At 47.7% G+C, this 26,529-nt stretch overlaps 1 long non-coding RNA gene across 1 annotated transcript; it reads left to right on the top strand.

Moving 5' to 3' along the window:
* The first annotated feature begins 1,606 nt into the window (after positions 1-1,606).
* On the top strand, positions 1,607-25,699 carry LOC121012523 (uncharacterized). Its single transcript, XR_005782158.1, has 3 exons — positions 1,607-1,967; positions 5,528-5,600; positions 22,147-25,699. It is a non-coding gene; the product is annotated as an uncharacterized LOC121012523 (long non-coding RNA).
* The last annotated feature ends 830 nt before the right edge of the window (positions 25,700-26,529 follow it).

The raw sequence follows: 26,529 nt of genomic DNA, 5'->3' as shown, positions 1-26,529 counted from the left end.
CAGCTGTGTTTCCTTTTCTTTTTTTAAGTTTATTTATATTTATTTTGAGAAAGAGAGAGAGGGTAAGAGACGGAGAGAGAGGAAGAGAGAGAAAGAATCCCAAGCAGGCTCTGTGCCATCAGTACAGAGCCCGATGTGGGGCTCAAACTCATAGACTGTGAGATCATGACCTGAACCGAAATCAAGAGTTGGATGCTTAACCAACTGAGCCACCCAGGTGCCCCGGCTGCATTTCCAATGCTCTATCAGTGTGCTTGGCTGGAGGCCATCATACTGTACAGCACAGGGGTAGATGGAGTTAATATGGCTATGCAAACAAGGATAAGCCTAAGTCCAGTTAACAGCAGCCCAAGGAGTTAACTCAAAATAGAGGTTTCATAATTTAGGCTGTAGGCACCCTTGTCTTGCTCTTGATAGGGTTTCTCTGCCCACTGCCATCCTATACCCAGGCATTTCTTTTTGTGTCCTGGGCAGTGTAAATATCCTTTCAATTAGATGTGACCTGTAGTTAGTGTTTTAGAAACATATCTGGGAGGCACCTGGGTGGCTCAGTCAGTTGAGTGTCTGACTTCAGCTCAGGTCATGATCTCATGGTTTGTGGGTTCGAGCCCTGCATTGGGCTCTGTGCTGACCGCTCGGAGCCTGGAGCCTGCTTCGGATTCTGTGTCTCCTCCTCTCTCTGCCCCTCCCATGTTTATGCTCTGTCTCTCTCTGTCACTTAATAATAAATAAACATTAAAAAAAAATTAAAAAGAAAAACAGGGGCATGTGGGTGGCTCAATCAGTTAAGCGTCTGACTTCGGCTCAGGTCATGATCTCATGGTTCATGAGTTTGAGCCCCGCATGGGGCTCTGTGCTGACAGCTCGGAGCCTGGAGCCTGCTTCGGATTCTGTGTCTCCCCTCTCTCTTTGTTTCTCCCCTGCTGCACTCTGTCTTTCTCTGTCTCTCAAAAATAAATAAAGATTAAAAAAAAATTTAATAAAACAAAAAAAAAGCATACCTGGAAGCCCAACTGAAGGACTGGCAGACTTAGGACTCAATGTGGAACACTTACGGGGGTGCGCATACCCCACCCACCTCCTAGTTGAGGCTGAATACAATAGTCCTGCGGGTGTGGGGAGGGCACGCTGTGCTCACAGCGAGGTCAATGCTTTTCAGACTCCCAGCTTCCCTTCCCAGCGCCCACTGCTCCACGCATGGTGTCCACAACTTGTCCTCAGCAGCCAGACATGCCCATCCCATTTTCCTCTGAAGTCAGGGAGCCATCTTTAACTCAGGATCCCAGATATACAAGTTCAAGACCACCAAGGGAGCTTAGTCACACCCTCAGAAAGGAGCTGTGAGCCCCAGGTGGTCAGAGGCGTGGATTCCCCAGCAGGGGACCCGGGAATGTGCATTCAGACTCCACTTTTATCCCTTACACATCTCTGCCAAGTCAAACATAGCTCCTGGCACTGTCCAGACGTGAGTGCATGCTCTGTGCTGGTCATCATGGAGCTCCTGGGCCTTCCAGGGCTGGAACAGGATGTGGTGAACAGGCTTGTGTGGCATCCCATAAGTTTGAGCAGTGGACTTCCCTCCCCCTACCACTGCGGCCGGCTTCACAAGCCAGAACAGAGGGAGGGACAGAGTCCCCCTCCAGGCATCTGGCACAGTTCCGTAGAGGTCTTTTCATTTCCAACTTTAATTTCTGCTTTTGTCACTCTTTACTGTGTCCCCGTGGCCTCATATTTTCCTTTACCCCTGGAATCCTGGCTGCTTCTCTCAGTTTGGCAGTCACGGCCCTTCTGTTTGTGAATCTTCGCCGGCTCTGTCCTTTCCGACACCCGCCCGCTGTGTGCTCTGTGGACATCTGGGCACGGGTCCAGGGCCTGGCGTTGGAGGCCCAAATTCAGCTTTATGCAGCATTGGGGGCTGTATGTCCAAGAGAAGTCCTGCTATTGGCGCCTGGGACAAGGATTTAGCAGTAAGTCGTTTATTTGGCAGGTGCTCCGTGAGACTCTGACACTGGGGAGGCCCCAGGGGAGTGGACAGGGAAGGGAAGGGGCCAGTACAGGTATGTCACAGAGTAGGTTAGCTCTGGGGGCAATCAGAGCTCAATGGTGTGGGAAACTCTGGTGGGGGGCGGGGGGCAGGGTTGCTCACAGGCAGGGCAGCTTTCTGAGGCTTTAGAAAAAGCTTTTGTGTAAAGAGAGACAGACACTGGCAGATGGAATTGGGTAAAGCCCTACAAATAAGGGTGGGGCGTCCAGGTTTGCTACAACAACCTTCCAGATAGGTCCATCCATCCATCCATTCATCACATATCATCGGGCATCTACTTGCATCAGACCAAGTGCGAGGGGCTGGGAATAATGGTGAACACGCGAATGGAGGAAGGAATGGTTCAGGGGGACCAGGGGGGTCGGAGGTGCGTTAGGGACAAGGGCATGGTACTGGCTTCCAGCTGCACAGTTGCCAGCTGGGTTGCTAGGCTGAGGCGTGAGTATGCAGACAGACTGGATGCTCTTTGGGGGTGACAGCAGCAGCGGTCCCCCACGGCCCGGTTCCTCCTCAGGCCTGTGTGTTGTCTTGACCAACATGTAGATCTTGGCCGCCTTGGGGACTCACGTGTCTTGGGGACTTCAGCCTCTTTGGGAGGCTCACCCAACTTGAGACTCTCAACTACCTTCTGAGTCTTGTCCACCCCCTTCAACACATTTTTCTTGGAGTCAGGGTATTCCGAGATAGTTGACTTGGATTTGTATTTTCAGAAGAAAATCTAAGAACCCAGACAGGGAGAGGAGAGACAGAAGAAAGGAGAAGGGCAGGAATAAGTTGTCAGAAAGTAAAGGCATCAAGGGGATGGGGCAGCGACTGGAGTGGCCTCCTTCCCACTGCCTTATCTCTCACCTCCTCCCTCCCTGTCTTGTTTGGCCATCAGAGGCCAGGAGGGGAGGGGAGCTAGAGGCCACTGACCAGCATCTCCCACCTTGGCATGTCACGAGGAAGGGGCAGTCTCTGAAATTCATCCAGTAAGTAATCTTTTGCCAAATCCACAAGAAGAATCTCAAGAGCACAGCCATCTGTCCCAATGTGATGAGCCCCACGTAGGGGCACAGCCAGCATTTGGTACGGTGGGGGTGGGTGGGGCACAGGCTGAAGGCCAGCGGCCACCACGTAAAGGGGCTTGTGGGCACTTGAAGCACAGCAGTGAAGAAAGACATAAAGAATCTTCCCAAAGCTCCCCCCAGTGACTCATTCTAGGCCTTTCTTCTTCGCCCTGGGACAGGGAGAGAAGTCTAAGTGGATGAGAACCCAAAGGGAGAGAGGCTTACAGCCCATCCCAAAAGCCTGCCTGGCCCTCACCTCAGCCCCCCAAGCCCTTCCACGATCCCCAGAGCCAATCCCTACACCCTCAGCCTTTCCCTGCACCCCCATCCCGATCCAGGGCAGGGAAATTAACATTTATCAAGTTAAATGTTAATTTCACTGGGTACTCACTAGGTGTTTCCCACGCATTATGGCATGCATGACAGCAACCCTTCCAGGTGTGTCCCTGCCCTCCTGGGACTTCATCTGGCAGGAGATATAGACCCCCGGACAGGTGGTTGTACACTGGTACCATGAACACTCTAAGGCTGTGGCCCCAGGAGGGTAAGCGGTGCTGACAGAGCTGCAGGACCAGCAGAGGAGCACTGGGGCAGTTGCTGAGGCTGGTGGAGCACTGGGAAAGTGGGAGCAAGCTCCTGTGACCCGGTTAGGGACCTGATGTCCGTTCTGTCAGGGAAAGGGTGGTGGGATAGGAGGAGGGGGGCCTCTGGTCGGACCTGGAAGGACCTGTAAACCATATTAAGGAGTTGAGATTTTATCCTGAGGACAAAGGCAAGTCATTGAGGAGAGTCAACCACAGGAGTGGCCTGTGCAGATTCATGTTTTGGGAAGACACCCCACCATCCCTACACCCCATATCCCTCTCCCCTACGGAGTCTGTTTCAGGTCCCTAAGTAGGTCACATGTGATCTCTGATGGCCCTGTAAACAATGGGTGGGGTGGGTGCCAGAGGGACGGTGGAGGGACACGCTGGGGGCTGGAGGTGGTCGTGGGCTGGGCTGGGCTGAAGCGGGGGGTGGGGTGGGTGGAGAGAAAAGGGACCCCCTGCCCCGCAAGGCTTTTAGGGAATCCCTAGTAGTTCAAGAAAAGCAGGCAGCTCTGGGCTACCTCTTCCCCCTTTTCTGTCTGTATTTTTATGTTTTTTTTTAATCTTTATTTATTTTTGAGAGAGAGAGAGAGAGAGAGACAGTGCGAGCAGGGGAGGCACAGAGAGAGAGGGAGACACAGAATCTGAAGAAGGTTCCAGGTTCTGAGCTGTCAGCACAGAGCCGGATGCAGGGCTTGAACCCATGAACTGTGAGATCATGACCTGAGCCGAAGTCAGCCGCTTAACCGACTGAGCCACTCAGGCGCCCCTATTTTTATGTTTTTACTCTTTGTTTTGCTTTTGGCTTTTTCATTGGCCCTTACTGTAGACAGTACGTGCAGGAATTGAAGTGGGCCGCTCACTGGATGTTACATGTGTGCCCAGCTGTATGGCCCAGATCAAAGTATGGGGCACCCCAGTTCCCAGGGCTTCCCTCACACTCCTTTCAAGTCAGTCACCCCTACCCCCCAGTTAGCCACCACTCTGGACCTCTGTCACCATTGGTCAGTTTTGCCTGCCGTTGACCTTCGTGTAAATGGAATCATACATCGCTGTATGTCGTTTATTTTTTTCTTGCTGAGTTGGGTTCTGTTGTGTGAACGTACGCATGTTATTTATACATCCTCCTGCTGGAGAGAGTCTGGTTCCCGTCTGGGGCTGTTGTGAACAGTGCCACTATGAATATTCTGGCACATGCCTTCAGGTGCTCATGCCCACGCAAGCACTCATTTCTGCTGGGCGTTTCCCCAAGTGTAGAGTTTCTAGGCAGCATCCTTAGGAAGTCCCCTTGTATCTGCCCCCCATCTTTCGGCAGAGGGAAAGGTTTTAAGGGGACTGGGAGGAGGGATTTCCTTACACTGAATGTACCCCCACAGATGGGTGCTTACCTTGACACCAACACACTTGTCTGTCCAGGGGGCTCAGATGGTCTCCCCCCCCGGCCCCCCACCGCCCACTGAACAAAGTGAGACAGGTTTTCTTACTTTGGTGAATCTTAAGAGCCCCCCTACATCCCTTTCCTCCCGGTGGATTATTTTTTCAAATTTTTTATTCTTGAATTCTTTGAGAGAGAGAGAGAGGATCCCAAGAGGCTTTGCACTGCCAACACAGAGCCCAATGCAGGGCTCGAACTCATGAACTGTGAGATCATGACCCAAGCTGAAACCAATAGTCCGACGCTTAACAGACTGAGCCACCGTGGCGGGGGGCGGGGAGGGGGAGGGGCGGCTCACAGTGGATTATTTTGCAGGCTGAATGACTTGAAGACCCCACACTGGGAACGTCTGTGTGGAGGGATATTCAGGACAAAGCATTCTCAGAATATTTATTTTCGTTTTGGTCCCCAGAGCTTGTTTGGTCTAAATCTGGAGGCAGAGGTCAGTGGCAGCAGGACATCCGTCCCCCCTTGGGACAGCCCAGGTGAGCAACACAGCCCTCCATCCTCTCTGGCTTTTGGCTGCATTCAGCTCTGACTACAGGGGTTGACTTGTCCAATTCCGTTCCAGTACTATGTGCACAAAGCAGGGGAGGAAGCAGGCCTCTGGGGCGCTCCCAGGTGCCCAGGCCACACAGACCCTTCCACAAATGAGGGCTTTGTCCCCTCTCAAGCCAGTAGGGTCTCTGCACCTGCTGTCCCCGCGGGCGCCCCCCCCCCCCCGCCCCGGATATTGCAGACCCCACTGCCTTCCCTTCTCAGGCCTTGACCTTCTCAGTGATGATTTCAACCCCTCACTTCCTATCCACTTTCCCGCCGTTTCCCCTCCTTAGCCACACCGCCTCTATTCAGCTTGGGGATCATCTGTCCTCCTTCCTCCTCTGTTAGAATACAAGCCTTGTGAGGGCAGAGAGTTTTATCTGTCTTGTTCCGCTGTAACCCCAGAGCCCAGGACCCTGCCTGACACACAGTAGGCGCTTAGCGAATAGGTCCTGGATGAATGAAGGGGTGTCTGCTGTGTCCTGTCTGGAACTCTTTTTTCTGATTGTTGTTGCTTCTGCCTGGAGGAGGCAAAGTTATCAGTCTCATTTAGAGAGACGAGGGGGCACACATAGGACCACACTGGCTTTATTCAAGAGGGACCTATGCGTTACTGCTTGGAGCCAGACACCGGACAGGGAGCTGACACAGGATTCTGAAACCCATCGTGACACTGCACACTAAGGTTAGTAGATTCAGACTAGGGGACAGGGCTCCTCTCTGTTTTTATTGATGTTCCATTAAATGTGTGTGTGTGTGTGTGTGTGCACAGACACACACATATATGTATCATGCAAAGTGAAGTTTCTTTCTCCCCTCTGTCCTCTGTGTTTTATTTCTCCCCAGAGGCAACCCCGGGTGGCCGTTTCTTGTTTATCCTTCCAGAGACATTGCATGCCTTTATAGGTACTCCCCACCCTTTTCCCACAAGTCACAGTGCACACTTTTCTTTCACTTAACACTACGTTTGGAGGTACTTCCAGCTCGGAGCATTAAGCTCCCTCTGAAAAGGCCACTGAGTATCCCATTAGGTGGAGAGAACTTAATGGAATTAACCCTCCCATGCCCAGGGACACAAAGGCCGGTTTCAGTCTTTGCCCATCACAAGCAATGGCACCGCATGGCGTGTATGCCTTGAGAGAGAGGGGAGGAAGGAAGGAAAGAGGGCAAGAAAGAAGAAAGGGGGGAAGAGGAAGGGAGGGAGGAAGAGAGAGAAGGAAAGAAGGAAGGAAAAAGGATCCACCTGTATGGCTTCAGAATGTATTTGACAAATACTTATTGGTGCATATTTTAAAGCTTCAGACATGTTGTTATAAACCCTAGGAGGCTTTTGCCCTTGGAGCCAATCTAACAATGAATCTCAACTCCCTGGAGGGAGGGCGGGGAGTAGGGGCTCTGCTCCCTGCACTTTGAACTTCCCACAGTGGCTGGGTTTTACTTGGAAGCACTCAACCACAGGCTTGGGCGACTCACAAATACGCATTTGGGCCAATGAGGGTTATGAGTTAGTCGTGATATATTTAGAATGAGCCCTTAGTGGTGCCCAGGGCCAGAGAGTAAATAGCTGCTTGCAGGGGCATTTAAAGTGAGCAGAGAAAGAGGCTGTAATTGCAGAGCTCAGGGAATGCTGTACTTGAGAGCTTTTCTGAAATGACATGCTATTTGACCCAATATTTTCCCCAAATACAGAGGCCACTTTGATCTCTGAGGCTAGCTTCGCTTTTGCACAATGACTGGCTGGTGGTGGTGCTCTGCCCTCAGAGGAACTGGCCCCAGAGGGCTAGAGGCTGATAAGCTAGGAGGCCTGGGCTGGGAGTTGGTGGAAGGCGTCTTGGGATTGAATTCTCCCACGCCAGACAAGGATTGAGTGCGGATTGAGTGCAAGCAGATGATTTGTGAGAAGTTTCCTGGAAGCAGGAGGAGAGGAGTGGGGAAGGGGGAGAGAGGCATGGGAAGGAAGCCCAGTCGGGGTGTACCTGGGTGGGTACAGCTGGGGCTCAGGCCGCCGGAGACCCCGGGGGCTGGCACAGAACATGCTGTAGAGGCTGCTCACCTACGTGTGAGGAAGATGGGGTATTTATTCCACCAATATCCATCCATCACTGGCTCCCTGGGAGAGGTGGGGGCTTGAGTCCCCAGCCTGCCTTGCATGAGGCTGGGTCGAAAAGCTGTTGGGATGGCCTCTAAGAGTTTTATGGAAAACCTCCCAATTGATAAGTATTGGCAAAAGATCCCCATATCTTTTAAATAAATGCTACAAGAGCCACACAAAACAAGTTGAACTCCGGGATGTGGCTTTGTGGACCTCCAGACTGTCACCACTGCTGGGCAGAGGGCAGTACCCCACTGCCCTCCCTCCAAGGGGCTGCATCCCAGACTGGGAGACCTCCAGACACACCAGAGTCAGAGGAACCAGAGAGCTCTGAGTGGCTGGCCATTTTCCTAACTTTGCAGCTCTTCATCTGCCCCTCTCCACCCCACTTAAAAAAATTCTAATGAATCAGTCTGAACTGGAACAAGATCTGGATACTTGAGACTTACAGGGCTGGAACAGAATGGGAGCATTCTTTGGATTGAACTCAAATATCCTTTTGTGCGAGCCTCTGATTGAGGGTAGTAACAAGAATTACCCTGCAAGCAGCCGGGACAGTAGTTGTTTACAGGTTGTAATTTAGGTCCCATTAACAGCTCCTCACCCCTAAAAGCTTCACCCCCCACTTCTCCACTGGGGAAATAATGCACTATCACGACATCATTCTTCAGCCTATGACCCAGTGAGAAATTCCACCAAGTCAGAGCAGGCTGATAGTTTAGACCCTCCTCTGTTGCTAACACCTCAGTTTCGATGAGTTTTCCAGATTAAAACGGTATTGCTTTCTACTAACATCCTTGCAGATAAATGAGATGATGTTTGGGATTTGTTTCCAAGTAATACAAGAGGTGCAGAATGGGTCAGGTGTAGACAGAACAAGATTGGTCATGAACCAACCATAACTGAAGTCAGATCACCATGGTCATACACTACTTTGGCATTTATTTACCATTTCCAATAATGAAATTGGGGGGGGGGACTTTAAAACTTATTGTTTTGTTGGTGAGTGGATTAAATGCAAACACCACAGAATAAGAGCGGAACTGAATGATATGCTGAAGGCATTCAATACCTCAGAGTAGGTTTTATTGAATGAAGTCAGCCAACACCCTTCACTGCACATTTTGCTTTGGAGCCTAAAGTAACATTGACTATGATTTGGCAAGTAGCAAACTTCTAGAAGAGAACTTAGGTTTCTGTATTGGAGTATAAGCAAATATTCTTGGGTGACTCTTGGTGAAACGTAGCCTCAAAGTCAATTCTCACATGGTTCTAGAATCCCTTGGGAAACACAACACCCTCTAAGGCTGTGGGGTGCCGCAGCTAGCTCACGTCAGCACTCAAGAGCTGATTGTCAACATCCCTTCTGAGTTCTATTTTCAGTAGCTTCAGTTTGGAAGGTTGAAATTGGTTACAGTGGGAGAATTTATGCCATAGTAGTTGGCAAATGCTACATCTTGGGACCTTTCTTTTTGGGGAGCTAGTTGTTGGATGCGTATCAGCACACCTCTGCTGTGGGGTCTCTTGTCTTGGGATGGCTTCACATATAGAGCTACCATCTTGAAGGTCTGTGGACACTTTCTGGAAATAGATTGATGTCAACACTCATTGGAGCTTTGGCAAAGGGAGGACTGACAGGAAAGGGGACACAGCAGATTGCCTTCATTTAACAAGGTGATGTGTTCAAATGAGCCCAGCCCATGGTAGATACCTACTTCATGTCAACATACTTCTGTTGAGCAATACCAAAGAGCTGGGGCAGGTTCTGAAGGAAGTGATGTACATATTTGAAAAGGATGGTGATTAGTTTCATCTGGAGTGTTGTGTTAAGAAGGATTCTGAGGCCAGTCCGAACTCAACATGAAAGAGAAGAGTCATCTCTTGGTGATGCTAGGCATTTGCCACCCTTGACCTACTACTATGTGCCCTGTCCTCAGCTAGGTTTTTGCTCTCAAGTAGCTTAAATTCTTGCAACTAGTAAATATTTGTTCCTGTGTGCGTTTGTTCATTTATCCATCCTTCCACCCATCCTTCCAGCCATCCATCCACCCACCCATCCACCCACCCATCCTTCCAGCCATCCATCCACCCATCCACCCATCCACCCATCCATCCACCCACTTATCTACCCACCCATCCATCCATCCATCCATCCACCCATTCACCCACCCATCCATTCTTCTCAGGCTACCTGGAATGAGTTTATCAGCAACTTCCTAAGAGGAAAGTGCAGGTATTTGAAGCAACCAGATACAATTAAAAAAATTCTTTTTGGGGCACCTGGGTGGCTCATTCAGTTAGGCATCCGACTTCGACTCAGGTCATGATCTCGCTGTCTGTGGGTTCGAGCCCCGCATCAGGGTCTGTGCTGACAGCTCAGAGCCTGGAGCCTGCTTCAGATTCTGTGTCCCCCCGCCACCTCTCTGCCCCTCCCCCACTTGTGCTCTGTCTTGTTCTGTCTGGAGACACAGAATCCAAAGCAGGCTCCAGGCTCTGAGCTGTCAGCACATGTGGGGCTCGAACTCACAAACTGTGAGATCATGACCTGAGCCGAAGTCAGAAACGTAACCAACTAAGCCACCCATGCGCCCTGCAACCAGATACAATTTTAAAATCTGCTTTTTGATGGTTTTTCATCATCTACTTTCCCTTTTCTTGCAAATAATACATACCCACTTTTCTTTGGAGGGCCCCCTCCTTACTTCTCAGTGCACCTCTGATTCCAGGATGGTCAATCAGCAAGCACATCAAGGCTCTTGACCACAGTGATTGGTTCAAGTTGAACACCTGACCCAGGTTAGTCTAAGGGAAGCCCACCCTGGAAAACTACATTGGTAAAGAGGCCCACTTTTTTGGCTGAGATTGACTTGTTCTATCGGTGGCCATGTTTTTGAAGAGAACAAGCTTGAAAGTGCAGAGATAAAGGCAAAGATGAAAAATGAAGAGAATTGGAGCCTCATAATATTTTTGAGCACCCAGAACCTACTATTCCTGAAACCAATACCTCTAGATTTCTCAGGTGCACAAATCAATGAATTTGTTGTGTTGTTATTAAAGCTACTTAGAATTGGATTTCTGTATCATTCTCAAAGAGTCCTAGTGATACCCTGCATTGATACCTCCAGAGGACCCAAAGCCATGTAGATGGTCATCACCCCTACCTAGTGAGTAATAAAGGTGGTTCGTCTCCAATTAGCCTGCTGTCTAGATAGTAGAGAAATTTTCACCAGTCCCTACAGGAAGACCGTACATTGTGGGATTTCCTGGCTCTGATTTTTATAGGTGGAGGAGGCCTGCCATGCCCCAGATTCAGTGCTGGCTTTGTATGGGTGCAACACTAACCGCAACCACTGGCTGCCCAAAGGAAGTGTGCCAAGGAAGTGAGCTTCCTAGTCTGTAGCATATGTGCCTGGGGTAGAGTGTGAACAAGGCTTGAGAAAGCTCTCAGTGTTTGCTACTGGGTTTCCAACCCCAGAGAGATTCGAGGGAACAGACAAGGAGATGGGGTGTTTGGGAAACTGAACAGGGGCCATAAATAAATGAACAAAACAACATGATTTCAAGTGACTTCTAGGCCGGGTGGGAAAGCTAATTGTTTGCTTATCCCTAGCAGGTCTATTTGCTCTCTGAAATTTCCCGTACCAGCTTCATTGCCCTTGGGGCCACACAATGCACAGTTCAAAGAGAGATGGGGTGCTGAGCCGAGAGGGACTCTGCGGGGCTGAGTTAGAATCTCTGGGTTTAAGGACTGATTCTATGTTGTGTGGCTTTGGCCAGTGAGCTTGCTGTGTCCTTCTCATTGAGGTGGGAGAGTGTTTTCCTCATTCCCATTGCTACCAGTCACACCTGCGCCTCATCCTTGCTTACCTGGATCATTCCATCACCCCCTAACTGGTTTCCTCCCCTCCACTCTGATCCCTTAGGACTCTTCACACAGCAGCTGACCTGACCTTTCCTATATACACAGCCTGTTGTGCCAGGCTCCCATGGGAAGCCCTTCATCAGACTCTCAAACCACTTTGAAGAACTCCTTGATGGGACCTACAAAGGGCAACACAGACCTACCTTACGACCTAGTGGTTCCACTCCCGGGCATACGCCCAACAGAGATGGGAGCCCAGCACCACTGAAAGACAGCTGAGAGTGTTCACAGCTGCTTCATTCCTAATAGCCCCCAACTGGAGCCACCCAACTGTCCATCCACAGGAGAATAGATAGGCATGTCACAGTAAGCTTACACAGTAGAATACTACACGGCCACACATGTATGACCTGCCCTACATGTGGCAAAATGAGTGAATCTTACAGAGACTATGTGGAGTGAATGAAGTCAGATGTAAGTGAGCCCAGAGTCCTATGACCTCATTTATTTGAAGATCAAAATTAGGCAAAGCAATCTTTGGCAATGTAAGCCAGGACAGTAGTTATTTTCAGGGGCTATTGGCTGGAAAGGGCACAGGGGAGCTCTCTAGGACACTGGAAATGTTCTGTGTCTTGCTCTGCTGGTGTTTTCATAAATGTATGCATATATAAAATATGTCGACCTGTACACTTTTGATGGTGCATTTTATTACGTGTCAATTATACCTCGATACAAAAGAAATAAAGATCCCTCCCATGGGTCCCGTGGCCCTGAGAATAAAACCCTCATTTCTCTGCATGGTCTGCCCCACTCAGCTCCCCCCGCTCTAGGTGCCTTGGCCTTCTTTCTGTAAACTCCGTCCTGCCTCCTCCCACAATGCTTTCTGGGGCTTTGCACAACCGGCACCCACATGGCACCTCCTCTCCCCCAAGTGGCTCCTACCCCAGTTAATATGACCATTTCTGCCATTTGAACCAGGTGAACAGGCACTCTCCCCTCTCCATGGTCCTCCTTGCAAGGCAAGGAGTGGATGGGGCCAAAGGAGGGCCCTCGTCCAGAGCCCAAGAGTGTATACAACTCTACGCACAAGGACCCCCTGCCTGCTGCCAGGGCCGCACAGGGCTCTCTTCCCTGGGTGTCTTCTCCTGCACCTATGGAGAGGACGGGGTGGAAGGTAAGTGTACATCTGGGTTGTTCACGTGGCTGAAGGCCCCTTCAGAAGCAGGATACAGCCTAGAGCAGGAAAGGAAAGGAGTGGGCTTAGGCCAGCGGCCCCCACTTGAACTCTTGTCTGGGGCCCATAAATATTAGGGGTGGGTCTCCTCTCTGTTGTCACAATTAGCAATCACCTTGTTTATTCCGTACTTGCTTTTTATCTGTCAGGGTTGTGAGGACAAGAGTGGGTTGCCAGCATCTAGCACAGTGCCTGACACATAGTGAATGTTCAATACGCACTCACTGACTGTGTCACTGAAAGCTGTCCCTCAACCCAGTGGCCTCTCTTGATGCTGTGAGGAGCACGGTGTGATCATAGGGGGCTTAGCTGAACTAGTCTGAAGGGTGTCGTTGGCCTGGAGCATGGCAGCTCTGGCAGGCACGTGAGAGCCAGCCCTGTCTGGCTGTCTCAGCGTTGCTTCATGGGGGCTCATGTCCCCCTTTCCTGGAGAGGCACGGCTCACCCACCCAGCACTGACTGGGCTGCACTGAGGTTCAACTGAGCATGCACCTTGGCTTGACTGGAGGCTGGGGAGTTGAGTTCTGGGGTCATGAGTGGAGCTCCACGTGACTACCCTGGGTCAGGACACGTGTGGGAGGCAGCCCAGCTTTCAGGGTGGTTGCCTCACAGGGGGGCATTCAGGAGGCCTGCAGACAGTCTGCCCTCTTCCCCTCTCACACCTCCTCACCACTCATAAAGTCCAAGAGGCTAGCTGGGCCTGCTTTTGGCTTATTTAAAAATAGCAGATATGTAGCAACATGCATGTGGCCTAAGTGTGCAGCTTGCCACATTTTCACAAACTGCACACCCCCAGATCAAGAGCCATCACAATATTAGCCCCAGAGCCCCCCATGCCCTCAGAGCCTCTACCTTGTAAGGCAGCAGCCATCACCAGACAGCAGGGATTCACTTTGCCCTCTTGTGCTTACATACTTGGGGTCACCCAGCATGTGCTCTGTGTTTAGCTTCTTTTGCTCAACATAGTGTCTGTGTGTATACTTGTAGATTATTTATTCTTGCCGCTGTAGAGTATTCCATTGGATGGCATTTATTTGTTTATCCATCTGTTTACTTAGGATTATGATTATTATTTATTCAATTTATTTATCCATTTTACTGTTGATGGACATTTGGGTAGTTTCCAGTTTGGGGCGATTATGGTCCATGCTACTGTGGACCATCATTTATTTGTTTGTTTATTAATTAATTAATTAATTTAGAGGGAGAGACAGAGTGAGAAAGAAAAAGAGAATCCCAGGTAGGCTCTACGCTGAGTGCCATAAGGCTCAATCCCATGACCCCAGGACCATGACCTGAGCCAAAATCAAGAGCTGGATGCTCAACCAATGGGGCCACCCAGGTGCCCCTGCTGTGAACCTTCTTGAACATGGCTCTTGCTTTTCTCTTCGGCATGTGGGAGACAACTGCAGGGCCATAGGATGAATGTGTGTCATAGGTCAACTTCCATAAATTCATAGAACCTGTTTTCTTGGGGGAGGGGTAACATGGTTTTCCCAGGCTTTGGTCCTTCTCATGCAGGATGCAAGGTGTCTGACTTGGTTGTGAAACAGTCTCATTTTCATTTTAAAGGAAGCTGCCACCTCCCCCCATACCATGATCACCAAAGAAACTGCCAGAGCCTGGATCACACATGAAGACATTCCTTCTTCCTCCCAACCCAGCCCCAGGCAGCACCTACTCCAAGGCTGGAGGGGATGGAAATCACAGTGATAGGGGAGGAGATCACCAAAGAAGGAGAGGAAAGGAGAGGGGGAGGGAGAATCAGCTGCAAAATAAAAAGGAGCAAAACCTGGGGGCTGTGAAGTGAAATCAAATAGCTCTGGAAAAGGTCTATAGCTTCAAACTGGTGACAGTTGTATCTTTCTACCAAATTGTTATGAGACATGGCTTCAATTTGAAAGCTTTCAGGACTCACCTCAAAATGATGCCAGGGAAATGAGATAAGCAGGGTCCCAGGGCCATCTTCAGAGGAAGCAGGAGCTTTGTAGAGGAGGGAGGCCTTCTGGGGACTCACCAGGCCCTTCGCACCACCTACAGTGGCCCTCCAGCAGCAGCGGGAGACTCCAGTGCTTCAGGGAAGGTGGGGTGGAAAGAGTGTGGCATGCTTCTTCAGGACACAGCAGAGGGACCCTCCTCCTTCTCTCTCAATGCCAGTCTCACCTGGGGCTGGGCACAGTCCCAGATGCTAGGCTTTTCAGAGAGGGAAGGACCATGACAGGCAGGTGAGTGATGCACTTGGCTTGGGTGCAACATTTAAGGAAACACCAAGAAACTCAGTAGTCGGGATCAAAAATACTTTAACATGCTATTCTTTTTAAAGTTTATTTATTTATTTTGAGTCAGAGACAAGGAGAAGGAGAAAGAGAAAGAGAGAGAGAGAGAGAGAGAGAGAGAGAACAAGTGGAGAAGGGCCAGAGAGAGAGAATCCCAAGCAGACTCTGCACTGACAGCATGGAGCCTGAAGCGGGGCTCGATCTCCCGAACCTTGAGATCACGATCTGAGCTGAAACCAAGAGTCAGACGCTTAACCGATTGAGCCACCCAGACATCCCTAACATGCTACTTTTTATTAAAAAACAAAAGTAACTCCAAAAATCCATGATGAACAAATTGTCAAAATTTCAAATGAAGACGTGACCTAATCTTCTGTTGCCTGACCCCGTCTCACTTACCTGTCCCTAGTCCTTACCCTGGTTCCAATAAAGCATCATTTACAAAGCCAGGCAACTGGCAGGAAGACCACAGTTTGCCAATTTGCTTTTAGAAAATTATTGGTTGAGGATGACCATCTCCTTTCATGAATCCATCAGTCTGTTGGGTCTCTGGGCATGACAAGAGACCAGGGCTCCAAGTGTTGTGGACTTTGAGATTAGCAGACAGGAAACAGAGGACAATGAGGCACTCATCTATGGGTGGCTGACTGCCTAGGTTGGGGGTGGTGGCAAGATGACCAATGGTCTGCCAAAACACACACATACCTCATTTTATTGTGCTTCACAGATACTGTGGTTTGTTTTTTTTTTTTTACAAATTGAAAGTCTGTGGCAATCCTGTGTCGAGCAAGTATTTTAGCGCCATTTTTTCCAACAGCATTTGCTCACGTGGTGTCTCTTTGTCACTTTTTTGGTAATTCTTGCAATATTTTAAACTTTTTCATTGTTGTTGTATTTGTTGTGGTGATTTGCCACCAGTGATCACAACTCACTGAAAGCTCTGTTGATGGTTAGCATTTTTAGTAATAAAATACTTTTTAATTGAGGCATGTACATTGTTTTTTAGATATAATGCTATTGCACACTTAATATTTTGCACACTTTACACAGTAGAGTGTAAACATAACTTTTATATGGCTTGGAAACCCCAAAATTCATTTGACTCACTTTACTGTGACATTCATTTTTTGAGGTGGTCTGGAACCAAACCAGCACTAATCTCTGAGGTATATTCCCTATGTTCTTCCTTACATAGTATAAAGTCATGGCTGAGAAGCAGTTATCCAGCTAGGAACTTCATTTCCCACAACCCCTTATATTCTGGAGGGGTCATGTGAGCAGTCCCCACCAATGAGAATGTGACTAAAAGTGAGGTGGCTAAGAAGTGAGTGTGTTTTCTCTCTCTCTTTCCCATCTTCCTGGCTGAATGTCAAGGACTCTGAGGCAGGGAGAGGTGGAGCCACAAGATGGAAAGAGGATTTAGATCCCCGAATTAACATGTGGAAAGCAACCTCAACTTCAAACACACACATTGCACTTTCAAGTGAGCCAGAAAAATCTTGTACTGTGTAACCTACTGTGTTGCAGGGGTTTATTTGTTATGGCAGCTAGCATGACCCTAACTCGCAGAAGAAGTCATCAAAAGTTTGAGTAATCCCAGGAGGGAGGTCACAGAGGAGGCTGGCTAAACGGGCTCCCAGGCTTGGGTGGGATTTGGGTTGGAGTCCAGCAGATGTTACAGGTTGGGAGGTGAGAAGAGCAAAGGAAAGCAGGAGCTTTGTGGGCCTTTCAATGGTCTCATTTGAACCCTCAAAGTTGGCAGTAAACTTGGAGGGGGCATCTAATGATTGAGTCTACAAATCCTTCCCACTTTGATAAACTTTCCCTTCCCTACTGCCAGTCATGATGGCCCACCTCCTGGTCCCCACTGAGTCCACCATTACCTTCCTCCAGGACTTTATAAACTACAACTAGGGGCACCTGGGTGGCTCAGTCAGTGAAGCATCTGACCCTTGATTTCGGTTCAAGTCACGATCTTAGGGTGCGTGAAATCCACATGATCAGTGTGGAGCCTGCTTGGGATTCTCTATGCATCCCCTTCCCTGCTTGTTCTTGTTCTGCCCTGTCCCTCTCTCTCTCTAAATAAACATAAAAAACCAACCGTGCAACTTAAAGATCAGACCCTCTGTTTCTGGATGCCATGGGCGTAAGGGCTAGAGGCAACCATGTTCCCTGCATTGTGAAAGTTGAAGTCTGTGCTCAGAGGGAATAAAGCTGCTAGGCAGAGACAGAGACAGAGACAGAGACAGAGAGACAGAGACAGAGAGAGAGTAGTGATGGATTGGATTATGGATTCCAGCTGCCCAAGACCCAGACTCCTTCCTGCTCTTCCTGCACTAACTTGAGACACCTCAGAAATGACTCCTTCCAACAAATTCCTGCTCTGGGCCAGGCAAGCTTTAACTGGGTTTCCTGTCATGTGCACACCATAGATTCCAATGAGACCAAATCCACCAAGCCCAAATATTTATGCAGCACCTACTAGGAACAACATGGTGTGATCAGCTTTTTGTGGCTTTGAGAGAGGCTGTGAGAGGGGATGCCTCAGGAAGATATAGAAGGGATGGGACTCTGAGAAGTGGGTCAGGACCCTCTGCTCTGGTTAGAAAAAAAGAGAGGTGAAGAGAGAGAGAAAGAATCCCATCCATAGTTCTCTCTTTAAGGACACCACAAATTTGGCTTTCTCCCTCCTTTCTCCCCAATCTCCTCTCTGATCTGATGGGTGATTTACACCCATGATCATCTTCTGAACCCTAGAAGCAACAATGCCCTGCTATGCCAGCCTCAGCTGATGGAAGATGGGGCACCTGAAAATGTGGAGCCTTGCAGGGAACACAAATATTAAAATTACATGTGTTGCTTTCCTTTCCAAAAGATTAAGCTCAGAAATGAACAGACATTTAACCAAAGAGGATACACAGATGGCAAATAAACACATGAAAAGATGCTCAATATCTTTAGCCATTAGGGAAATGCAAGTTAAAATCACAATGAGATATCATTATATACCTATCAGAATGACTAAAATAAGAAATTGTAATGAGGCCAAATGCTGGTGAGGATACAGAGTAACTGGATCCCTCATTCACAGCTAGTGGGATGTGTTATGGTGCAGCCATGCTAGATAAGAGTTTGTCAGTTCTCTTTCTTTCTTTCTTTCTTTCTTTCTTTCTTTCTTTCTTTCTTCTTTCTTTTTCTTTCTTTCTTTTCTTTCTTTTTCCTTCCTTCTTTCTTTCTCTTTTTTTTTTTTGAGAGAAAGAGAGAGAGAGAACACAAGCACAAGCAGGGGAGAGGCAGAGAGAGAGGGGGGAGAGAGAATCCCAAGCAGACTCCATGCCCAGCAGGGTGCCCAACGCAGGGCTCCATCTCATGACCTGAGCTGAAATCCAGAGTTGGACGTTCAACCAACTGAGCAACCCAGGAACCCTTGGCAGTTTCTTTTAAAAGCTAAACGTGAGGGGTGTCTGGGTGCCTCAGTCTGTTAGGCAACTGATTTTGATTAAGGTCATGATCTTGTGGTTTGTGAGTTCAAGCCCCACCTCAGGCTCTGTGCTGACAGCTCAGAGCCTGGATCCTGCTTCAGATTCTGTGTCTCTCTCTCTACTCCTTCCCTGCTCACACTCTCAAAAATAATAAACATAAACATTTTTAAAAATAAACAAATAAAAGTGAAACATGTAACTACCATACATCCCAGCAATGCACTCCTAGGCATTTATCCCAGGGAAATGAATACTTTTGTCCACACAAAAACCTATATATAAATATTCATAGCAGCTTTATTTATAATAGCCAAAAACTGGAATCAGCCCAGGTATCCTTCAATAGGTGAATGGTCAAAAACAAAACAAAACAAAACAAAACAAAACAAAACAAAACAACTATGATACATCTCTGACGTGGAATAAAGGGATAAACTATTGATACGTGCAATTTGGATGGATCTCCAGGAAATTATGTTGGGCAAAAACAAAACAAAAACAAACACAAAATTTCCCCAAAAGGTTATATACTGTGTGATTTCATTTATATAACATTTTTGAAATGATGAAATTTTAGAAATGAACAACTAATAAGTGGTGACCAGGAGCTAAGGAAGGGATGTAGGTGGGAGGGCAGGGAGTATGGCTATACAAGGACAATGACGAAGGACCCTTGTAGTGATGGAAATGTTATGTATCTTGACTATCTCAATGTCAATATTTTGGTTGTGCTATTGCACTGTTTTACAAGATGTTGCCATTGGGGGAAACTGAGTAAAGGGTACAAAGGATACCTCTGTTACTTCTTACAACTTTATATGATTTTAAAATATCTCAAAATGTGGTATATACATACATATATATTGTATATATAATATATATATACATACATATATATTATATATATAATATATATATACACATATATATAAACACACACACACACACACACACACACACACACACAATGGAGTATTACTTGGAAATCAAAAAGAATGAAATCTTGCCATTTGAAACTACATGGATGGAACTAGAGGGTATTATCCTAAGCAAAGTTAGTCAGTCGGGAAAAGACAAATATCATATGACTTCACTCATATGAGGACTTTAAGATGCAAAACATAAGGAAGGGAAGCAAAAATAATATAAAAATATAAAAAAGTATATAATATAAATAAATATATATATAATATAATATAAAATAATTAAAAAACAGGGAGGGGGACAAAACATAAGAGATTCTTAAATATGGAGAACAAACAGAGGGTTACCGGAGGGGTTGTGGGGGAGGATGGGCTAAATGGGTAAGGGGCCCTTAAGGAATCTACTCCTGCACTATAAATCACTGTTGCACTATATGCCAACTAACACTATATACTCCTGCACTGTTGCACTGTTGCACTATATGCCAACTAACTTGGATGTAAATTAAAAAATAAATAAATTATTAAATGTGAAAAAAATAAAATCATCTCAAAATATAAAGTTTAATTTAAAAAAACCCTACCTGAATGTATTGGAGAGTGAACAAAAGCAGGCAGAAACAGGAAGGGCCTATGCACTTGGAATAAAGGAATGGCATTTTTTATTTCTATTTTTTATTTCTATGGCTTTCACCTGAAGGCAGTTCCCAGCCTGAACTACATAGGGTAGCTAAAACTCCAGTAGAAAATCTGCAGTCTTTCTGGCTGAAAGAACCAGAAGACAGGGTCTGGGCAAGTATAGCTGTTAAGAAGGAGAGGAGAACCCCAGAAAAGAGAGGATTGGCCCCATATTCTGTGTACTAACTCTGTCCACATCTCTGGCTGATCCCTGAACCATGCATGTATGGAAAAGACTTCCAACAGCCCAGCCAAAGCCAGGAGAACTGAACTGAGATTTGAACAACTTCCCAAAAGGCAGAGTCTACAGTTTGAGTCTGGGCAAGTTTACTGCTTTATAAAACAAGTAAGCAAACAGACAAATAAGCATCAATATTCTTCAGAGGAATATAACAGAATCCAGAATCTCCACAAAACAGCATCCACAATACCTAGAACAGAATCCAAGATGGACATAGGGAATCCAGGAATTGTCCTTGATTCTTCCTTGTCTCTTGCTTTCTATAATCATCCCATTACTGAGAGCTGTCTGCTCTACCTCGGAAACACAGCCTCATTTCATCTGCTTCTCACCATCTCCAATATGACCTCCTTGTCCCAGCCAACATCATCTCTGACCTGGATTACTACCATGGCTCCTCGCTGGTGTTCCTACTTCCTCTCTTGTTCCTCTGTAATTCATTCCTTACACAGCAGTCAGAACCAACTTTTTAATGTATAGATCATGTCACTTACTCTTAGGATGTAATCCAGCCTCCTCACCATGGTCCACAAGGTCCTGCTGGACTGACCCAACCTATCTCTTTGGCCTCGTCTCCTCCATTCATACCCTTCCTTAACCATGTTCCACTTTCACTGGCTTCTGTCTGCTCTTTTAGTATCCTTAGCACCTTTTTACTTGCTGTTCCCATTCTTTCTGTTATCATTCAGCTTTCAGTCCAACTATCAGCTTCTCTGATAGACCTTCCCTGGACCTATCTCCCCCAAATGTAGCTTGGCAATCACTGTTATATTCCCTGGTTTTATTTTTCTGAATCATTGAGTTACTATTTGTTTACATTATCTGTCTTTCCCAGGTGGCACGTTAGCCCCACATAGGACTTTGCCTATCTTGTTTATTGCTTATCTGCAGTGCCTGGAATAGCACCTAATACACAATAGGTTCTTATCCCAGATAATTCTTATCCATTATGCAGAATGGCCTTCCCATAAACAATGCCATTTAATTATGCCCACAGAATCAGACAGGACCCCTCAGGGATAGCTTGTCTCTGTGTCACAATGTCTGGGGCCTCAGCAGGGAAGACTAGAGTGGCTGGGAGTATCTCAAAAGGCTGAGATGGGGTTAGACAATCTACTTCCAAGAGGTCATCCTCACTCATGTACCTGATGCTTGGGTTGGAATAGTTGGGAGGTGGGGCTCACCCGAGAAGGTTTGGTGGAGCCCCGCCTGGTAATCTCAGGGTCATCAGATTCTTTATATGGTGGTTTAGCTTTACATGAACTGGGCAAAAGCTTTGTAGCCTCAGAAGTCACAAAGCAGAGCTTCTACCACCTTCTGTTGGTCAAAGCTGTTAAATATGGGACTCTACATGCCTATGTTAATGAGAAGAATGTAAAATAATTTGTAGCTGTTAAACAAAACTACAACAGTTCTTAATAAATATTTGTTGGCTGAATGAATGAATTAATGAATGAATCTTTATTAGGATATCCCTAGGTGATTGGTCTCATGTATCAGCCATTGAAGTCAAAGCCAATAGTGAAGTATCTCTCCAAAGGATGACACTTAGATAAATGCATTTTCCCCCATGCCAACTCAATTAGAGGGTCCTTTCTGTTGCCTGCTCTGCTTCTTGCTCCTCTGGCCTGCATTCACAAATCGGTGAGTGAGGACATGCGTCACTGAGTTGAATTTTCTAACACCTTGCCTTCCTTCTCAAGCCACTGACGGCAGATGCTGGACCAGACAGGAGCAATGCAGTGCACGGTGGCTGTCCCAGGCTGGATGTGGACATGCCATTCTAGATCACTTCATGTGATGTGAAGAGTTGAAAGGTATGGATCCCGCCCACCCCTGCCCACCATCATAAGAGTTTAAAACCAGAAGAACTTTGAGCCTGGAATTGGACCGAGAGATGGTGTGCACGATCATATGCAATGTAAGCAGTTGCGAGCACTCTTCCAGAAGATGGTAAAAGAACAGAGATAAGGCTTCCTCCCCAAAGCTAGTTAAACGATGGAGGTCGATACACAAACACATGTGTATTAATAAAACCCAATAAAACATGGCTTCGAACTGAAAGATGAAGGGCCTCCAGCATCAAAGCTTCCCAAGGGACCCTGGGTGAGGCAAACTTCTGGTCTGTGTGCTTCTTAATCATTTCCCTCTCCTTCACCTCCTCTTCCCTCCCTAGTGCACCCCAATCTTCCTGTGGGAGTCCCCACTGAAGGGACCCCACTAAGGTTACCAGTGGTGCCCTTGTGGCCATACCTCATGGGCACTTGTTGGTAATTTTCTTGCTTGGCCTCCGAAGAATTGATGCTGCCTTTTGGACCCTCTCTCCTCTCTCGATGGCCTATGGAACTATTCTTGCAATGTCCCCACCATACCTCTGACTGCTCCTTCTTGGCTGTCTGAGTGTGTCCCTCTACACCCTCTTGCTCCTAAACCTTTGCAGTTCCCCCCACTTATGTCCCACCTTCTGTTCTTTTCTCACCATCCTCTCCTCCACCTGTACCTTCAACCTGTGAAGGCAACCTGGTGACCCCCAAGGCTCATCTCTTGCCCCAATTTTCTTCCTGACTCCAGAACCACAGGGCCATTAGCTTATGAGACTTTGGCCCTCAGACACTGCACAGACACCTCCAGTTCAACGTGTCCAGAATAGAACTTGTCAGCTTCTCCTACAAACCTGTTTCTTGCTCCACTCCACTCCTCCACTTCCAATCAGTCCCCAAATCCTGGGAAGGAGGGCAGTGGCTTACAGAATATCTCCTAAATCTCTCTCCTGGGTTTCATGCCCTAACACTGTCCTAGCTGAGACCTTGCCATTTCATACCTGGATTCCTGCAATCACCTCCGATCCCTTCCCTCTCTCTGCCTTCTCTGTGCCGTGGTCATAGAGACATGGCCTCCCTGCTTAAACCCTCCAGAGTCTCCCATCAAGGTCAGAATAAATTCAAAGATGCAGGAGTAACACATGAAGTATTGCCTGATTTGGCCCCACCTCACCTTAGCTGCAATAAGTCTCCAAGTCCAAGCTCCTCCACTTACTTACTGGCTGTGTGACTTTGGGCAAATAACCTCTCTGTGTCTTATTCTCTCCATATACAAAGCAAACAATGATTCTAACGTCTGTAATGACAATGCAATGAAAAATGCACATGGGTGCTTAATACTGTGCCTGGCATATAGTGGACTGTCATTGACACTCTCATCTTTGTGGAGAAGTCGCCATCCCCACACTCCAGATACACCATGGCACCAAACTCCAAGGATCTCTTGTTATTCCCCCGACATGGGTCAGCCTCTTCCTCTTCCTCTGCCTGAAATTCCCTTCCTCTTCTTTCCCCACCTTCTTCCCAGGCTTCTCCTTCTTGAGACCCCACTCAGGGGTCACACTTTTCTGAAACCTTCCTCCCCTTCCTTCATCCTCCGATCATGGCTGGGCTCCCTAAGCATTGTTTTGCTCACCAGCGGTAGCAATTCCTCACTGGAAGGCAGATTACAGTTACCAACATGCTTTGCCCTGCACGGTGTCTTTCAAACTCTTTGAATTTGTTACAACATTAAAAAGTTGGGAAACCTCACGTGAAAATCTAGATTTCTGTCAACTCCTGAAAAGACATGTACAAGAATGTTCTCGGTAGTATTATTTGCAATAGTTAATAAACAAATTAGTCTATTTGTACAATGAAGTACTACACAGCAGCCATTGCTGTATAGCTGCATTATACATGAACCATACATGAATAGCACACGTGAATCCCACGTAGCATGGGAAGAGTTGGGCACAGAAGTGTACATATGGCAGATACCCATTATATCAAGTTCAAGAATAGTCTAAACAACGTCTGCACTTGATGTCAGCACGACAGATATAGGGGAGGTAAACCTGCTTGAAAGGGGCATGAGGGGCCTCTGAGCTGGTGGCAATATTCTGTTGTTGATCTGGGCGGTGGTCACCTGGTGGTATTCTATTTCTGGAAACTCTCCAAGCGGCTGGTTTATGATTTGTGCACCTCTCTGTGTGTCTATTACACTTGACCAAAAAATTCTGTAAAAGATCATGTTGCATAACTTGATCACCCATCATATTCATAAGACTTTGCTCTAAATAATTTCATTCTTCCCAAAATTCAAATGAACTTTCAGAAGACAGAGATTCACCATGTTGAGAATATTTAAGAAAACATTTTGGGCATTGGTAGCCTTTCTGATGGACGAATCCAGAAATGCTCTGAGCCAGTAGTGGGTGCCGCCCTTCCCCCCCAGTGGCTGTGTCCCCAGGGGCCTGGGGAGGGCGAATTAGGAGGGAAAGCTCTTTGGGCCTTGAGGTGGGCCTGCCTGCTGGTGGAGGTGACTTAGGAAGGGCTCTCGTTCTGAATTTGCTTCCTTGACACAGGCCTAACTCTAAGACTATTAAATATGGGTCATTTGTCCATTAACTTATGGACCCTTTAAAAACACTGCTGTGTGGGTTTGAGAATTTTGATCTTCTGCCTTACAGTGCAAACCCCAGGAGGCTGGCCGGAAATGTCCCATGATGGGAGGCTCCTGAGGACTCCCTGCTGCTTGGCCAGACAGGGCCAGAGAAGGGATTTCCCAGATTCTTGGCTTTCCGTGGGTTTTCCCCTCCTGACCCCCACTGTGGCAGTGTGGGCTGCGCAGAAACTGCCCTCTCTGTGGAGGCCTGTGGCCGCCCTCCCTCCTTGGCATGGAAAGCCTGCTCCCTGGGAAATGCTAGTGCAGTCCCAGTGCTCCGTGTGTCCCAGAAGCAGCTCAGGGGCCACAGGCTGGCTGGGCCACTGGTGGGCTCTTTGCTGGGTGGGCCCTGGGAAGGTCTGCCCTCCTTCCGGAAACAAATCTTTGTTCTGCCCAGTCACAAGCGGGCTTATCTATCAGGGTCAACCTCTTTCAGGTTTCACTGTAGGGTGGAACACACCGTCCTGGAGGCAGCCACCTGTCGAGTTTGCTCCAGAGCTGAGTCGAGGAGGAACTGCCAACTAGGACTTGGTTCAAAGACCAGAGCCTGCAGCTGCCTCCAGGGAGAAGGGCTGGGTGGGCCACAGGGCTTGTAAGGAGGGCTCTTAGGGCGAGCCATCAGCACAAGCCAACGCAGATTTATTGAGGCCTACCTCACTGTTAGTGAAAGGCCCGGCACCAGGCCAGGTTCTAACGGTTGATTCTGTGGGTTGAAATAATGAATGAGGGGCACCTTGGTGGCTCAGTCAGTTGAGCATAGGACTTCAGCTCAGGGCATGATCTCACAGTTTGCAAGTTCGAGCCCCACATCGGCCTCTGTGCTGACAGCTCAGAGCCTGGAGCCTGCGCCCAGTTCTGTGTCTCCTGCTCTCTCTGCCCCTCTCCCCATCACACTCTGTCTCTTTCTCTCAAAATTAAATAAACGTTAAAAAAAAATTAAAAAAAAGAAATAATGAATGAAATAACTAAATTATGCAGTATAATAAAAGGCAGTAAGTGCTATTGAGAAAAATTAAAGCTGGTAGAGGAGATAGGGAATGCTGAGGGTGGCATTTTTTTTATGTTTGTTTATTTTGAGAGAGAAGGAGACAGAATTGCAAGCAGGCTCTGTGCTGTCAGTGCAGAGCCCAATGTGGGGCCCGATCTCATGAACCATGAGATGGTGACCTGAACCAAAATCAAGAGTCTGATGTTTAACTGACTGAGCCACTCAGGCACCCAGGGGGCGGCATATGTAACGAGAGAGTCTGGCTGAGAAAGTGTTTTGTAAGCAGAGCCTTGAAGTAGGTGAGTGAGCTATGCAGAGACCGGGGAAGGGTGTTCCAGGCACAGGGAACAGCCATTGCAAGGTCATTGAGCTCCCTGCTAGGAAGTGGGTCTGGGTATTTACGGGCCAACAAGGAGGCCAGCGTGGCCGGAGTAGAGAGAGCCAGTGGGCAGAGAAGAAGCAGTCAGGGAGGGCTGTGTAGGGTCTCCTGGGCCACTGTGAAGAATTTGCTTTTACTCTGAGCGAGATGTGGTCAAACTAACTCAAAGCCACATTTAGCAGATTGATTTAGCCTTCTAGAAACTAGCATTTGCATTAAGAATCAAAAGTCCTAAAAACTTCCCTGTGTTTT

This window comes from Herpailurus yagouaroundi, unplaced genomic scaffold (genome assembly GCF_014898765.1).
Source record: "Herpailurus yagouaroundi ecotype Mexico unplaced genomic scaffold, PumYag 196, whole genome shotgun sequence".
NCBI lineage: Eukaryota > Metazoa > Chordata > Mammalia > Carnivora > Felidae > Herpailurus > Herpailurus yagouaroundi.
This window is presented reverse-complemented; position numbering and strand designations above follow the sequence as displayed.